The sequence below is a fragment of the Condylostylus longicornis genome, unplaced genomic scaffold, assembly GCF_029603195.1.
Source record: "Condylostylus longicornis isolate FDR11 unplaced genomic scaffold, ASM2960319v2 ptg000009l, whole genome shotgun sequence".
Classification (NCBI taxonomy): domain Eukaryota; kingdom Metazoa; phylum Arthropoda; class Insecta; order Diptera; family Dolichopodidae; genus Condylostylus; species Condylostylus longicornis.
This window is the reverse complement of record NW_026577978.1, coordinates 4,327,651-4,346,547: the sequence shown is the minus strand read 5'-3', so window position 1 is coordinate 4,346,547 and position 18,897 is coordinate 4,327,651. Positions and strand designations below refer to the sequence as shown.

The following is an 18,897-nucleotide window of genomic DNA, read 5'->3' as shown; positions in this document are numbered from 1 at the left end:
ATAAAATTTATTCTAAAATGTGAAAATTACAGAAAAAAAATTATAAAATAAAAAAAAATAAAAATATATTTGTAATAGAAGGGTGCATTAACCTTAATATCGGTAATCAAGTTTAACCAGTTGCACAAGAGAGAATCAAAAGAGTGTTAAATTTTTTTCACCATATACTTACTTAATATAAGTATGTAACATGGTTGTTATTAATATATTGTAATAATAAATGTGTTGTATATAATTAGCGAAAAAAAAAATATTTTATTTTTTTAATTAAAATTTAATAAATTTTATAAATACATATTTAATTAAAATATTTAATGAAATTTTACATTATAAACAGAAATTAATCTTTTTTGTTATAATTTTAGATTTAAATGCAGTTTATATCATCACCAAACAATAATTTATAAATTATAATATTAATTATAAAAATTTTATATTTAAAATAATTTAACAAAAAAATAGATTATTTAATATAATACATTAAAAAAAAATTCCAATGATAAGAAAGTGTTATACAATTTAAGTTCAGTTGAAACATCATCACATTTTTGTTTTTTTATATACCTTAAATATTTAAATTTTAAATTTAAGAATAGGAAATAATTTATTTAATAAAAAAAAATATAGAAAAATCAAATATAATAGTTTTTTAACATAATTTGTGAAATTTAACATTTATAATTAAAATAAAGCAGAAAAACAAAACCAGAAGAAGATTCAAGAACCAGAACAGTTGATATATGTACATATATTCTTAATTTATTTAATATATACAAAATTATATTATTGACAGCACTACTACATATAAGTACCAACTACCTATATAACAAAAAAAAATAAATAAATAAATTATAAAAGAGGAAATACCTACCATACCATTTTCAAATTAAATACAAGTTGTATATATGAATAGTGGTATATAAAATAAAAGGTAATTTGTTATACGATTTTGATTTTGCATTTAAAACAAAATATTTTGTGATTTATTTTTTAAAAATAATTTTATTTTTGTAAAAAAAAAAATAATTTCTATTTAAAAAATTTAAGTATAATAGAAAATTATTCTTTATACTTATTTAATATTTTTTCCCCCATACATATAACACTATGTTGCTCTATATAAGTATATATGTATAACAATTCTCGCATGCATACCGAAAATATTATATCTACTCGTATTAATTTTCATGTGTGGATTATTGTATACTATGGATGCATAGGTGTATAATTTTTGATTTTTGAACAGGTAGTTAGTTACAGGTTATATTCATACCATTTTAAACCATCTTTTTTTTTTATTTTTGTTTTTGTATATAAATGAATTTTGGTTGACTGATTTTTCATGGTTATTAAACTTTACTTTTCAAAATTTTAAATGAAAAAATATAGGTACATACGATATGGTATATTTTAAATGTATAAAAAAGAATAAAATAATTTGACACTTATTACTTATAATATTTTTTATTTTTGTATAACAGAATGATATTTTATATTATATTCTATAAGTATATGAAATTATGTTTATTAATTTTATATACATTTACATACATATAAATGTAAGTAAGACGATTAATTTCTTTTTAAACTTATTTTAATTTAATTTTTCGAAAAGAAGTTTTTAGTTACAGGTTTTTGAGCAGTATAAGAATAAGATTTTATGGAAATATGACTTAAGTAAATATAATAGTTTCATAGATATTTGAAGGTTTTAATGAGTTTTCATTAAAGATAATCGTTTGTGAATGTTATGAAATAGTAGTACAATTTAAGATTACAATTATATTTTCAATTAATTCAAATGAATTTTGTTTTCTTATTATTTAATAAACACCGAAATGATTTTTATTTTACAATTTTCAATATTATTTGAAGTCTTAATCTTTAAATTGTTTGAGGGACTTTTTTTTTTGGTCTGTACTTTAAAATTATTAAGGAAGTTCCATACCATCGCAATTTCATGAATATCAATGACATAATTCGCCGTAAATAAGCCGTATTTTTTACTGTCAATTTGTGAGTTTAGATATCTTCTTAATGTACATTTATGTTGTATTCAACATGTCGCCGGGGATGTACTCGTGGGAATCAGGACACCGATGACTCACAAGAACGACCAAAATTTTTTTATTTATGTTCGCCGTTCAAGAACAAGATTTTTCAACGTGTTCATCGATAATACAAATTCGAAGTGAAAATGTGTTAAACCTAATAAAAGACTTGACTTATTGGTTGGTTGATTTACCTACATATAAAGGGTTCTCAGAATTTATATTTAATTAAATGAGATATCTACATATATATTTGTTATTTTTATAAAATTTATTTTATGATTTGAATTTACAAGCATTATTCTGTACCTAATTAACTCTGTAATCAATTTATATGTGCTGAATTTTCTAATAAACTTAAAATTCTAAGACGTTCTACAAACATTTTAAATGTTGTAAATATATCACAGTCAAATTTCATGTACCTACATACCTACTTTATTACATTTATTTTAATGAATACAAATTGGATATTAATTAACACTTCTGTACAAATGATAAGACTAAACATAAGTCACTAAATAATTTTAAAAAAATTAATTTTAGGGAAAATCCAAATTTATATTGCTAAAACTGACCTCAACGTATAAAAATGTATTTCAAAAACGTTTATTGGAGATAGATCCTAAAGACATTGCTTTTACACGTAAATTTTGCAAAATTTTTAACATATTTTAATGCGACACTGTAATAGGCACCTATATACATAATTTTATAGAAAACGACAATAGAAAAAAGAAGAAGTGTTAACTGTTTTATTGTAGTCAAAATATCTTATAATTTTTATTTACAATACACACATTGTGTGAAAATAAAATCTATGTAAAATATTATGTACAATGTATGTAAGTAGGTTCAATACAATTTTCAATTCATAAATTATTGTTTATCATCTAATATGTCTTTCGGCTATAATAATATTATTATAGCGGCATTTTAAAATGTCATTATTTAATTTATGTTTTATATTATTTTTTTCCTATTCAATACAATAATAAAAAAAAACTTATCTTTTACTATTAACACCATAAAATACTCACTTGCTTAAGTACTACATACATACCCATTATACATTTATCTCTACAATATCAAATACATATTTATGAATTTTAAATTATAGATTTCATTCAATATTATTGAATTCATACACTCTAAAGTTCTACAGTACAAGGTGAATATCTTAAAAAATAAAAATAAATTAATAAATTTAATAGTATTAGTTAAATGTCAATTATTAGTAAAAAACTTGCAAATACATTCATAAATTTATATGTATAAAATATTATATACCTGTTATTTTGCACCGGTGACTTAATTTACCTATTTACATTCTACCTGTATATAGCTTAGATCTAAACTCAAGAAAATACGTACCTACATACTTATAATTTTGATAGTAGTGGTAAAAGGTAAAGAAAAAATTATGTTTTCTTTTTTGTTTTTTTTTGAAAACATGGAAAGTGATGAGATTTTTGTATTTAATGATCTTGGAATTTGGAAATATTTACATGCATAGATAACTTAAAGAAAAATCTAAGTAGTAGTATGGAAGTAAGAGATATTTTAAGATTTGCATTTGAGAATATAAGATTTTAGTGAGAGAGAGAGAGGGAGAAAAAGGTGGAGATCAATGAGAATCTTTAAATTTCTCGTTTTATAATAATAGAAAGGATTCATAAAAAAATTCTTGTGTAATATTTATTTATAGAAAAATATTATAATTTAAGAAATTTATTCAAAATATGACAAAATCATAATAATTTTGCTAAAGAACTGAAATTATTAAGAAATTTACTTAAAATTATTTGATTTTCATAAAATATTTTCATAAATATTATGTAATTAATATTTTTAGAAGAAATTCTTTTAATATTGTAAAATAAAAGTTGATAAAAATTTTCTAATTTTACTTGTGAAGAAAACACTTATCTTAAATTGTCTCATAGTTTCACATTTTCACAATATATGCTTCATAGTCGGCAGTTTCATTCATGAAAAGGCAATGATTTGGTGAATAAACCAGCCAATTATCTCAAGTTTGGGCGACTTAATATGCCATGCTTTCGCCTCAAAAATTTAAAGCGAACTTTAAGTAAATAAGTAGTTTAAATTTCATAATATTTCTAGGTGTATGCATTTTTCAGTTCATATTTTAATAACATTTCAAATTTTTCATAAGAATTTACAATAGTTTAAAGTTAAACAGTTATAGCTATGAGTTGTTTTGGCCACAAATATGAAATTACTACACATACGTTACTTAATTAGTGAAAACAATTTAATTACAATATTTTATAATTGAATTTAATATAATTACGTGAATGTACATATATTCCTACATTGTAATGAAATAAGTTTAACTATCGGCACTAATTAAGCCCTCTTAGTATAAGTACTTATATTATTGTGATTGCGGTTGTTTCATACTTGTATTTTTTTTAAATGAAAGTTATTAGAGTTTATAGTTCAAAATGTTAATGACATAGTGACACGACGATACTATGAATTTTGAAATTTTCTACTCACACAGAAACATTTTAAATTTCTGTCTAGCTAATTATTGTTAAATTTTATAAAAATTGCATTAGTAAATAATTTTGTTTATTAAATTTACTTAAAAAAGTTTATAATTATTTAAGCAAATAAAATTAGACATTACGTACTTGCAAATAAGTACCTTCGGGTATTTTTTTTCGTTTCATTCGAAAATAATTAATTAATTAATAAAATTTTTTAACAATTAATTATGTAATTAATATTATTCATTATCATTTGTAAAAAAAAAAAACAATTTAAATGTATATACAATATAATTATTAAAAATAATAAAAAAAAATCAGCAATAATTTTGTACTATCAAATCTTACAGTGCTTAGTAAAATATTCCACTATGATTCCGTAATTTTAATAATTTTTTTTTAAATAAATAACTATGTATGTACCTTACATACTTGGCGGCAAATATGATAAAGTATGATATGAATACATTTGAAATTAATACTTCATTAACATAAATTGCAATATAAACATACAATGGGAAGTACAAGACTTCGAAAATTGTATTTTGTATAGGTTATTGCCTTAAAAGATTTATAATTTGAACTTAAATTGAATAAATTTTCAAAATATGTTTAAATAATTTCCATTTAAAGTTTTCTCTTAGATTGTAAATTATTAGATTACTGAAGCGAGATATGGGCTAAGGAATTCCTCTATTCCGCCCACCACAGTTAGCCAGCCATAGCTTAATGTAGTCCTTCCATATCCCACTTGCATCACCTCGGTCCCAAGCAAATACCAAGAGATATTCCTTGGGTAGTACGACGTGAGCTCCCCAATACCAAGAAAGCCCCACCCAAACCATCTGCACCTCCTGGCGGCCAAATTAAGACAGTCACACAGAATTTGTATGCCGTTTCCTCATTTTATGGGCAGTATCTGCACAAAACTGAGACCGATTTTCCCAGTTTTCGTAAATACGAGTAATATTTTACCGGACAGTGTCTAGTAATAGGAATCTCATTACCCTTTGCCGCTGTGCCACAGTACCAAATTTTAAAAATTTGTTTATAACTTAAAATTGGAGAAAACCTACGATGAATGTATAATTATTTAAACTATTTTAACATATTCGATTATAAAATGATGCTGGACTCTTTAAACTAAGTACTTAATAAGTATATCAATACACTCAAAATCGTTTTCAATGTCAAAATTATTTTATTTTTATTAAAATTTATAATTAATGTTTAGTAGAACAATAACGTCAAGGCTATATACCAAACAAAAAACAAATTCTATTAATAATATACAGTAATTGTTAAAAAAAAAAAATTTAACAAAAAAAGCAAAATAACAATAAGTAAAAACCCCGTGAGCTTATCTAATCATATGTTACGTCTAAATAAATATTTATTGTATTATCATAACTCTCTTATTTACTATAGATATCTAAGTACATGTAGGTACTTAAACACTATTTAACTGAGATATGAGCATAAGGCATATTGTATTTTATTGATTATAAATTTACTTGTATATATATATTATAGTAAAAATGAGTATACTTATAGTTAATTATTTCTTATTGGGTTTTTAAAGGTGCAATTATAAATATTGTTTTACGTGGTTTTCATTATGCGATATCGCGATATTTTTGTAATTTTTATAAGTATTTGTTTTTTTTTCTTTTCTTATAATAAATTTCTATGTTAACATATAAAAATAAAATTTCATTGATGAATTTAAAATTTGTTTGTTTAAAAAAATATTTATTTTGAAATGATTTTATCATGTGACGACATCATTATTTAATGCGATTAAATAAAGAAATTAAATAAGAAAATTTATGTTCTTTAAGTAGGACTTGTAAATTATATACATGGTAATATAATCATAAAATATGTGGTAATAATAAATAAATCTAGGTGATAATATAAACTTCAATTATTAATTACAAAAAAGAAAACAGTGAATATTGGTAAACACATACACTCATACACATATTACACTGATTATCTATACGTTTGCTAGTTTACACAGAAATATTTATAGAAATTGTTAAGTTTATGAATTTCAAGGCGAATTTTAACAATACTATATAATTAAAGTTAGAATAATTTCGAATAATTTTTTATGAGTTGATAAAATTTTTACTTAAAATTCAATCACAAAATTAGAACTTAAAAAAAATTTTTCGAAAATTATAGTAATAATTTGCGATTTCTCACTAAAATATTGAGAGATTTGGGGTTTTTCAAGGAATTTTAAAATGTTTATTTAAAAAATTCATATATAATAGTGTTGATATGAAAAACACTAAAATCACATGAAAAATTGTTGAAAATCTTTTGGAAAATTTTCTAGGTAAATTGACGTATAAATGCGCTTTTTTAAGTAAATATTAAAAAATTTAATTAAATTGTGTGTAGTACAAATGCTAATTATATACCCATAACTTTTGTTTCTAAAACTATTATTAAAATTTAAGTAGAAGACATCATGTGAAAATGATTCATTTTAGGTTGTAATTTTTTCTTTAAGTCAAACAATTACGAAAATTTACTATATTATTCACTTTTACTCCGGTTAATCGAACAATGAACCTGGTAACAATCACATTATTTTTTATTACCCATATATATTTTTTAAGGAGACCTCATAATTCTAATTAGCATTCATTATTGTCAATTCTAAATAAAAGTTATCTATAAAATAATTTTATTAATAAAAATTGTGTTAACAATATGAAAGTTAATTAACACCTTTGATAAAAAAAAGAGTGGATCTTTTATAACACCATCATAATTTTAAATATTTATTTTGAAAAAAAAAAATTTCAAAAACTTTTTATACAAAACTAAAAACCAACTCCATATTTTTTAAGTTTAATATTTATTTTAAAAATTAAACTAAAAGAAAATCAATTTCTTTTCTTTATAAAATTCAAAATTTCTATAAGTATGAAATTTTTTTATATTATAAGATTAAATAAGTATGTGTAAATATATTATATTACGTAAATAATGTTGTGCTTAAAGAATATTAAATGTCAAAAACCTTTTGACAAAATGAAAATAAAAATATCTAAAACTATTACTTACTATGGCAAATATTTATTCGAGATACTTGGTATTTCTCATATATGTATGTGAAAATTTTGTGTATGGCTTCTATAATCCATAAGTAAGTAAATGTTATTTATTTTTTCTATAAATTTTAAATACACAATTTTTTATTGCTTTTGGTTATTTTAGACGTGATTTATTTTACAGATAATGAAATATACAGTAAAATTTTGATAAAATGGAAACTATATTTTTGAAAAAATTATGAATTCTCATCAAAATTCTCTATAAATAAATACAAACACAAATTAAGATAAAACAAATTAATTTTGGAAAATTAATCAAAATATGAAAATATTAGAGATTATTTAACAAAATTTTTAAAGTAACCAGAAATTCAGAGTGATTTATTTACCCAATCATCAAATTTCGAATAAAGTATTTGCTCTTTTTTTGTGTAGTTTTGGTTCATTTTAAGGTTATCGTGAAAGTTTCCGCAAAAATTACTTTTTTTTTTCAATGTGTTTTCTTATTTAAACTTTCTGAAAAATTTTATTATAAAATTCTGTTAGAAACTGATTTTATTATAAAATTCTGTCTTTCAGATTTTTGATTTACATAGGATATTAGGGTTTAGAAACCGATATGCACGCCAATAAAAAAAAGTATTGCTTCTTTGCATGTGTCTTTTTTGAAAGCACAAATCGTCCATTCTTCCTCTTCATTAACAGCCAACAACAATCAATTTCGACAATTAAAGAAATAATTCAGTTCCTTTGAATCCCTGTTATCAAGGTTCCACTGTAAATGTCTGTCCTATACAAATATACAATACTATGTGTATACATATATATAGATAAATCGTTTAATTTGCTCACAATAAAATTTATTACTTGAATGCAACTAAGTAATTATGAATCCGAGATTAAATCACAATATTATGACAAATTTCGATTGCAATTTATACTACGAGTAAAATTGTTTCAGTTTTACTTGCCGCTTCTAGTAATTTGAAAATATTTAAATACTTATTAAACTTGACCTACATTTTAATTACTTATTACAATCTAGACTTTAGCATCTTATAGATGTATTTAAATATTTTTGTATAATTTTTTTTAACATCATTAAAAGAAAAATAAGCATTATTTTCTAAAACTTCTTCATTTTTGTTTTCCATTTCAATTATACATTAATTTTATACCAGTATGTATTCATGTTGTATAATCTAAAATTACCTTGAATTATTATGTGAGTACTATAATATTATATACTGTTTGAATAAAACAATTAACCATGAGAATTTCTATTTAAAAGCTTTATCAAGACGGTAAATAAAAAATAAAAACAAAATAACAGAAGATTGAGTGGAAAATCAGCTTAATAAGCATAAATATAACAAAGCGCTATAACTTCATACTATGTAAGTATATTACTGTTTATGTACTGACATTCAATGATTTTCTTAAAATTTAATAGATTTGTGAAAATTTGAAAAGCGAATAAATTAAAAAAAAAAAAATAAACTTTTCAAGTTCAAGTTTTAATGGCATACTTTATACTAGGCATATAGTAATTGTGATAATAAATGCAGACAGACATACTGTTTATAAATTTATATATATACATATGAAAATATGTATGTATATAAAAGAGAAATTAATGAGAAATTGCATTTTTTTCTGAGTGTATCTATTAACATGACAAGTAGGTAATTTTATTTGTTTTGTTGACATAAATTTTAAATACCCAATAATTACTAGTAATCAAAGGTTTGCATCTTAATCTTCAATAGAATTACAAAAAAATTTTACAGAGAGATACTGTATTCGCCAAAATATAGTAGGTTCGATTCAGTTTTTTCTCTTTCTAAAATTCGGATATATTCACTTTTTGGGACTTGAACTAGAAGACAAATCGATTCTAAATGATTGAATTATTGAAAAGCATTTGCGTTATACTCGGAAGAAATTTATACTTACTAGATACTAGATATTTTATACTAGGTATTTAACTAGGTATTTCATTGATAAATTATCACTGGTTGTTGGATGAATACAAACGTGTGTATATTTTTACCCGCCTGCGGTAATTTTAGCCTACAGTGTGTTCACTATCTCTCTAAAATAATCGATATCCTATATGGTCTGAAAAACTGTATTATTTGATGTACTTCGATTTAATTGAGCCGTCCCATGTATTTTATGTTATTTATATGTAATTAGAATTTTACTTGTACATTTAATAATTCCATTTCAAGTATAAAACTTCTTTCATATATGCAGGCGACTGCAAAATTCATATTCTTCGTATCAGTAACTTGTAAATTTATTTACAACTTTTATTTACTAAATTCTTTTGCTATATTTGTTGTAAAGGCTTCTTTCTTTAAATGTGATCTAGAAATCTTACAAAATCAAGTACGCATAGTTTGTTTAAACACACTTCTATCGACATGAAAGGAATTGTAATATAGATTATTAAAATATGTTCAAATACCAACATACTTATAGGCGCCAGTCTTACAATTGAAGTTTTTTAAATATTTTTATTTTAGTTTTAAAAGAAAATTGTAAAAAATCATACTTATAAGAAATATTTTTTAGATTACAATTCTATAGTAAACGACCACTTATTTGTCACCTTCTAATTTTAAATAATTTAAAAAACTTTTACAAGTTCAAATGCTTAGATTTTTTAATATTTTTTTAAATTAAAGATAGGGTCTTTTCAAAATTAAATTGTACGGAAATTGTACTTAAATAAACAAATCGCAAAAAAGGAAAATAAAACCTCGTACATACTTACATACATATATTCACAAGTATGTAAAAAAATCTTTATACTTACAACGCATTTTTAATGATTTAATTTTCTGTTTTTTCTGCTTTATTTTTATATTTTTCTTTATGAATATTAAAATAGGCTTTTTTTTCCATATTTTTCTCCTCCAATACTCCAACGTCAAAATGTTGGAAAAATTAAAAAAAAAAAAGCGAAATGCCCACTTTTATATCCATCAGACATATTTGTGTATTATTCACTTGACTCGTGTTGAATTTATTAATTAATGGTAAAAATTATTCAAGTGGAAATTGCAGAAAAATATTTGAAAAGAAAAATAAATAAAAGTGCATTTCATTAAAAAAAAAATCTTTTTTTTTTTTGTAATGCATTATCTACCACATGATAATATACATACATACTGGTTCAATATACTATAAGAGAATTTTATAAATTAATGACATATTGATTTTGTTCAAATGTTAGAACTATTTGTAGTAACAGGCCGTTTCCAAATACACCGAAGATTTGATGATCATGTTAATCACGGTACATGCTTAATGATAAAAATCTATAAGTAAACAATTTTCGGAAATGATATTTTAAAAATTACTTCAATTAACCGGTCAATTTAAAATTTCAAAATTAAAATGTTTTGTTCAACATTCATTTTGTCACATACAAAAATCACTTATCATTATCATTTGAAAGAAAAACTTAAAGAATAACCAATTGCGTTGACAAAGTATGTTGGAATTTATGATGCGTATGATATGTCGCGTTGGCTATTCTAACTAACACCAGTTGCACGTATTTGATATGCATACTGGGATACTTAATAACCTTAAATAATGACTAAATGGCTAAAGGCAAGTTATTGCTTAACACAATAACGACTAACTCTTGAAAATAATCGGTAGCTAAGTGACCCGGGTCATGGGAGCTTTGTTATAGCTAAGTGACCCGCGATTTTAGTAGTATAATTGTTAGTTATACTTTCTTTAAATAAAATATGAATTTCTGAATATTCTATGGAAATTTTCTTAAAACCAATAAAATGCTTCCAATTTCTAGTTTTCAATAATGTGAATTAACCTCAAACTTTTTACATCTTTATTTTGTCATATTCAAATTAATTCCGAATTAATAAAATAATAGTATTCCAGGTACATGTAGGTATACTAAATTTCAATCATTAACTATTAGTCATTGAGACCGAGTATAAAATTTTTTATACTAAAATTTGATTTTACACTTGTTGATTCGTATGCTACATTCATTTACCTTTTTTCTTCTTTCATAAATTTTCTGTAGCCCCCTACCTTTTTCCGCTTCATTCACAACGTGCAACCAATCCAACACATATACGTGCACCAACACATTGTTTATCTGATTTAGAACTCAATAACTGTGATTGTGTGCCTGTGTATATATTTTAATTTGATAAAAATGAAAAGAATTTTAATAATAATTAAAAAAAAAAACCAAATTAGTTAAAGAATAAAATTGAAATAATAATAAAATGCAATTAAACGAAAATGGTGTCCACCATTCGATATGGCGGATACAATATTTTTATATTTTAAGGTTAACTTTGAAATATCCCACATATTATAATATTTTTGTACTTGAATACAGGATGGTACAATTGAAATTTATAATAGAATTATGGGTTGAAAAAATATAAGCAATATTTAATTAGTAAAGGTTATTTTAAATGGTTTTTATACAGTATTTTTTTAAACTTGAAAAAAATAATGTGCACGTTGAAATTAATTTAAGAAATTATAAAAAATATTTAATGTATATACTTAAGATATTATTGACTAGCGTACTTGTTTAAAAATTGTTACAGAACAATAATCAATGTTTTATCACAAAAAAAACAAGTGATTAAAAGTGGTTTTTTAAAATAATTGTCGAGTACATGTTTTATACAATAATTTTATTTAATTATTCTATATGTATACATGTTAAAATGTTGTGTACATAATTTTGATTGAACGTGCTCTTAAAAACTTAGATTTTTAGTTATTTATGATAAAAAATAATTAAAAAAAATAAAACTGCGCATAATTTTCTATTTGAAAATCATTTAAAAAAATTAGAACAGAATTACTTAAGTTTTCTTATTTTAATGCCGATTTTATTATGTAATTATGTACTATATAGCAGATTATAGACGTCATTCCTTAACAATTAAACAGGAGACAGGGAAACAGTTCATATATTAAATAAGTAGTATATACCAACCGCTTATGGGGAAAAACTATCTATTTCATACTTCCAATATTTTGAAGTGATTTGGAAAAAATTCGAAAATACTATTTCACTACACTTCATTACAAATATACAGTACAGATTGTAAATTAAAGAAAAAATAATAGTACTAATACTAGTACACCAATATACCTAACTTTAGGTATTTAACTCGTTCCAGAAAAACGATGGCCGGCAAATGAAATGCTTAAAGACAAATCATTTATGTACATATTATTCCATACAATATAAATTTATTTGTTACAATGTAAATGTAAATTTTATATAAAATTTTATTTTAGTAAATGAAAAATTTTATATAAAATTATTTTTAATTATATGGCAGCCGTAAACGGAGACAATCAAGATAGTCGTAACGACAGAATCGCAGTAAATCGAGAGGCTGTTTAATATTGTATTAGTGCGATGTTAAATTTTTTCTATTATTACTAAAAGATTTTCAAATATTTTTTATGTTAAAAGAGGATTTTGCCCATTAGAATTTGGTCTTAAGTTTTTGATGAACTTATTTTGAATTATTCTTAGATTTCACATTAGTTTTTCCCAATGTGAAATTTACACGTTAAAGTTATTATAATTAAATAAGTTAAAATAAAAGAGTCATACCTCGAAATACTCTTCTAATAAATTCGAACGATTTTTAAGGCTTAACCTAGCGAAACTCAAGCACTGCAAGTTTACAATTTGTCAATAAACTTCTTCTCATACTGCTGATTTTCTCACACTTTACCCCAATAACAAAGATATACTTAGTTTTCTAATCCTCCCACAAATCATGTGTGATGTAAGGTAGTATACTCGTATCTATATAAGAAAAAACAAAACAACTTATTAATTTTATTTCAATTTGAATTCTATATACTTATTTTGTACATCAAATGAAATATCACTAGAGTGTGACCAATTTAAATCGGGTACATAAACAATATATTTATAATCAATAATAAATGACGAAATTCTAATTAAAAGAACACAAAAGAGTATGGAAAATAATTATTTCTACCGAAAATTATGACACAATATTACTTTGTTATAACATTATTCAAAATTAATGAAATTTAATATAAGAATATTGTTATACCATATGCCATGACAGTGAAGTACAAATGGTATTATTGAAATAAAAAAAAAACATTATAATCAAAAATTAAATTTCACTAAACAGGTGAATCATAAAACAAATATGTATAAGCAAAACAGCCAGGTCCTATATACATAGGTACAACTTACATTTGAAAAATAAATAGAGAGAAACTAATAGAAAAAAAACTCACTATTTTAACTATTTTGCTTTTGTTTTTTTTTTTGGATTGAAGCTTCCGGTGACTTTAATGTAATACTAATAATAGAAAATCATGATATTGGAATAAAAGAAAATGAAAATTCTTTTTTTTTTTAAATAAAATTTTCACCATTGTTTATAATTAAATGAGTTGCTAACACGCTCTTTATCATATAGATTTGTTTCTCTTTTTCTCTATCTATAACTCAATTTTCATAGCTACAATATACAATTTGAGTGTTGAAAAAAATTTTGCGTGTAAATTCAAATGGAATTTTTACTATAGTACTCGTATTTAAATAAAAGTGTACAATATATTTGTGCTATTTACACTTACAAACATTTACAATATTGAATATTAACACTTTCTTATAAATACGCAAAATTTTTTTTGCTCTTTTAACACCTTCTACTCGTACTTAATAATTTAACAGATATATGTATATAGGTTAAATCTTTATACAATTCAACAAATTATATACAGTCGCATTAATATTATATTTTTTGGTTTATAATAAAATATTTTTCATTTCCTGTTCTTCATAATAACACTATGTGTAGTAGTGGTAAACAGAGAATTAAATATAAAAATGAAACGATTAAAAAATAAATTAAAAAAAAATTTATCGCATATAATTTTGGTGATTAGCACTTTTAGAAATCATTTATAATATTTTACTGGAAAAGAAATTTTAATGTGTACTTGTATTTATGATAATATAATAGTTAAGATAATTTCAGGAAATTTATATATAACAGATTCAAAATACCATGTTTAGAGTATTACAGTTGCTATTATATAATAAATCTATTTCATATAAGAGTATAAAGGCTATTTTAAGCAACATTTTATTCTTAGAAAAGATTGTATAGATAGGTCTGCATGTATAATTTGTATATACTTATAATCAAAATTAAATATTACCAATATTGAAAATTTTACCAGACATATTTATCATCATCAAATTATAGTTTGGCGTTCACAATATTTCTCTAGATAATTCTATCCTTCGCACAATGTTGCCAATTCTAGGCAACAATTTTTCTGGTGTCGTTTTCGATACTGCCTTTCCACCTTCTTCTCGGTCTTCCTCTCACACGATTATATAACGGTTTTGCTTTACTTAAATGTTTTAATTTGTGTTCGGCTTTCTTCCATTCGTATCAAGTGACATGCCCAACTTACTCTTTGTACCTTTATAAATCATCATTTTTTATTATATTGTTTAATTCTTCATTACGTCTTCTTTGATACTCTCCATTGTCTAATTTTCTTGCTCCAAAAATTCTTCATAGTATCTTTCTTTTAAATATGCTTAAAGTGTTTTTATCTTTCATAGTAAGTGTCCAGCGCTCACAACCATATGTTACAATCGAACGAATAATCGTTTTATATATTACGAGTTTCGATTGTCTTGAAAGTAGTTTTGATTGCAACTTTAATAAATTAAGTAGACTGAATGTCTTGTATGCTTGAATGCATACTATTATCGTTTTATCACACCTTCAATATTATATTCATTGATGCTTATATTTTTAGTGGTCCTTCTGTGTTCTCGTTCGACATTTTTCAATATTTTGTTTTCTTTTCATTAATTTTCAATTCTAGTTTTTTAGCCTTCTCTTCTAATATCACGAATGTTTCTATACCAAATTTCCTGTGGTTTTTTGATATAAATGCAATATCATTAGCTCATGCTATACCATTTTATTGGATTTTGTAAAGATATTTCCACTTTTGTCCATTTCGACTATAGCTCTTTCTATTATCATGTTAAACAAGGCTGATAAAGCGTCACCCTGTCGCACTCCAGAATTATTTTAGAAATATTTATTTAGGTACATACTAATTAACGAGCCATTGTATGCTTTTCTAAGAGTACTTATCTTCCTTAAGTATGAGATCCATTTTGACTTTAATTACGAGAATTGGTATAGTAACAACATCAGCTTTTAATTGTAATCTTAAAATACATACTTACATAATTTTTAATTTTAAGTATAGTTTCCTGAAAAACCAAATACCATTTTGTATATAATCGAAAATCGTTTAACAGGCATTTAATTAAATTATTAGAATATTTTTTAACAAGATTTTTTTTTTGATTTTCTTCAACAAATCAAAATAATTTTCTTTTACAAAAATATTTTTGTGTTATTGCAAATTAAAATTCCATTGTTTGACTTGAAAATTAAATTGTATATTGGCTTCACTTTTGAAAAACAACAAAAAAATCTGTCTCTTATAATCTTATATGAATATCTAAATTGCATTACAATTCAAAAATTTCAATAAATCAAATCAAATTAAAAATAATATTATTGATCATCAATTTTTTTATTCTATAATATCTCAATCAAATCATTTATATATTGTGTAGGATACAGTAATGAGCATTATATTAACAAATCTTGTACGTATACACAAAGTTTATGGCTCTGTATACTTACATACATATACACAAAGATGTGAAGCACTTACTTTATTATTCCGAAAAATCATGAAATAGGCATTTAACTAAATAAACAAGTAAAATTTTAAGACAAACAATATGAGGGCAATTCAACAAACAAAAATCTTTTTCAAAAATAAAATGAAAAAATCATCAAATTACCACGTACTATAGTTGTAACTTAGTTCTCTATGTCTTTCTATAAACAAAAAGATCTAAAATAATTTAAACTTATTATAAAAATATATACTTATATAAGAAATTCAATGGATTTTAACAAAACAAATGTAAAACAAAAATTATTGTATAGAAATTATTAAATATCACCTTTACGTAAGGTTTTTGTTTTTATTTTATTATTAATTTTTTCTTTTTTTTTATAATTTAACCCGTATTTCATACAACATTCTTTAAAACAACATTTCACAAATTTAACAAAAAATAACAACAATTTAACACTTTATTTACAAATTTACACATGTATGTGTGTATATATGTATACGTGGTTGATTTTACTCATATAGTTGACTTTACACTCCTATGGTTATTATTACAGTCATATTTCAAATTCAAAGTCTCTGAAATCAAAAAAAAACAATCATCAATAAAAGTGCACACATACTCGTATTACAAACATATATACATATTGTGAACTTACAGATATTGTAATTTTAAAAAACAACTAGCCATAAGCGCAACAACATGTCATGGTAACCGAATGCACTTGTGCAATTTTCAAGTTTTTACCGTAAAGTTCAACTTTTTCAGGTTTATAAAAATTTTTCTTTTTCTTTTGCTTTGAATTTTTTTTTTTCATTACTATCTTTATTTGTTGTTTTTTTTTTTGTTTCTTTCTTTTTTTTTTAGAGTTCTCCAAATAAAAAATAAAAAACGATATAAAATACATTTATCATAAAAAATAATAAGGCGTCTTTTAAATTGACCAATAGTTTATAAATTTATAAGGGGGACAAAATTACTCTGTTTTTTTTTCTCGTAAATATCATTCGTAAGTGGAAAAATGTAGTGAAACAATGAGTATAAAATAAGTACGACGTTCATCTAAGACACGCACCTTTTTTTTTTTGATATTACATTTCACTGCCATGATAATTAAAATTATAATAATTTGAGAAAATTATATTGGGACTTATTCTGATATTTATCGCAAAATTTATAAAAACTTTATCACAGACACGAATCATTTGTATGAATTGATTTGCATATACAACAATAACATCGAAATCTTTATAATAATTATCACTATCAATCATTGATTCGATACTCTAAATGAGCTCCCATAAATTTCAATGAATATATGAGTAAAATTGATTAGTTTGAAACAATATCGCAAGTTCATAATCGAAAATGAATCAATTATAATTTTCTTATTTGAATTTGTCACTTACTAACTCTACATTGCATATTAGATCTATTTAAATTACTATTTTTAAAAGATTAAGTAATAATCTTTTAAAGAAGTCGCAACAAAAAAAATATACGGGTTTTCATAAAAATTCATTAAAAAATATGTACTTTAAAATCATACAGATATCATTAACAAGATAAGAATTATACGATATTACAATCTTGTCTTGTCGCCGTTGTATTAAGTTTAAGTCAAAGTTAAATTTAAAACTTAAAATGTATGGTCACTCTTATAAAAGTTCTATGTTACTTAGATGCATATATGTATATAAATAAACATACAGCAGTTGAAATGCGGGTAACATTGTCTCCCCTATTAAATATTTCAACATAGAATAAAAATGTATGTACTCATTATATGTATAGGTGCATTATATGTGAATAGAAATAAAAATGTTATATTAAAACAAGATATTTAACTGTCGATTTACCTTTTTTTCTCATCCGTTGTTGTTAATAACATTGGAAATTCTTTTCCTTTTTATTAAACATAACAAAATTTTTATGAAAATTACATAGAATACAATTATTATGAATATTATATGCATACATAATATACATAACGTATATGCTAATACATAATACTCGTACATACTCGTAAATACAGTAAAACGATATTGTAAATAATGAAATGTTAATGTTGATGATGATGTTGATGATGATGACAACGACGTTAATGATCTTGATAAGAAGAACGATTAAAACAACAATAATATTTTTCTTTTAATATTTTAATACTAGTTTTCTCTTTTTTGATATACATAACACAAACATTTTAAAACATGGGAGTTAAAATATAGTATTGCAACTACATGAACATACATAATAAATTGTACGATGGTATAGCAATATTGGAGTTTATTCTGAGTATCTAACTGATAATGATATTAGACATGAATCATTTGTATGAATTGGTTTGTGTTTACAATAATAACACTTTTATGTTTTGTAAAAACGGTTAAATTTTTATTACGTTGTCAAAAATTTTGGCATTAATTCTGATGTTTGACATTAATTTTAACAATTACTTCGTTTATATGGCAAGCTTGAGT

The 18,897-nt window shown here is 23.1% G+C and overlaps 1 protein-coding gene across 2 annotated transcripts in view; it reads left to right on the top strand.

Annotated features, from left to right (window-relative positions):
* The first annotated feature begins 558 nt into the window (after window positions 1-558).
* Window positions 559-18,897, top strand: part of LOC129618529 (myosin-VIIa) — a 46,003-nt gene continuing 27,664 nt past the window's right edge. Inside the window, exon 1 of one of the 2 annotated variants that reach the window (XM_055533326.1) lies at window positions 559-931. The gene's annotated coding sequence lies outside the window, so the exon portion shown is untranslated. The remainder of the gene's footprint in view (window positions 932-18,897) is intronic. The other variant, XM_055533325.1, reaches the window with a different exon arrangement.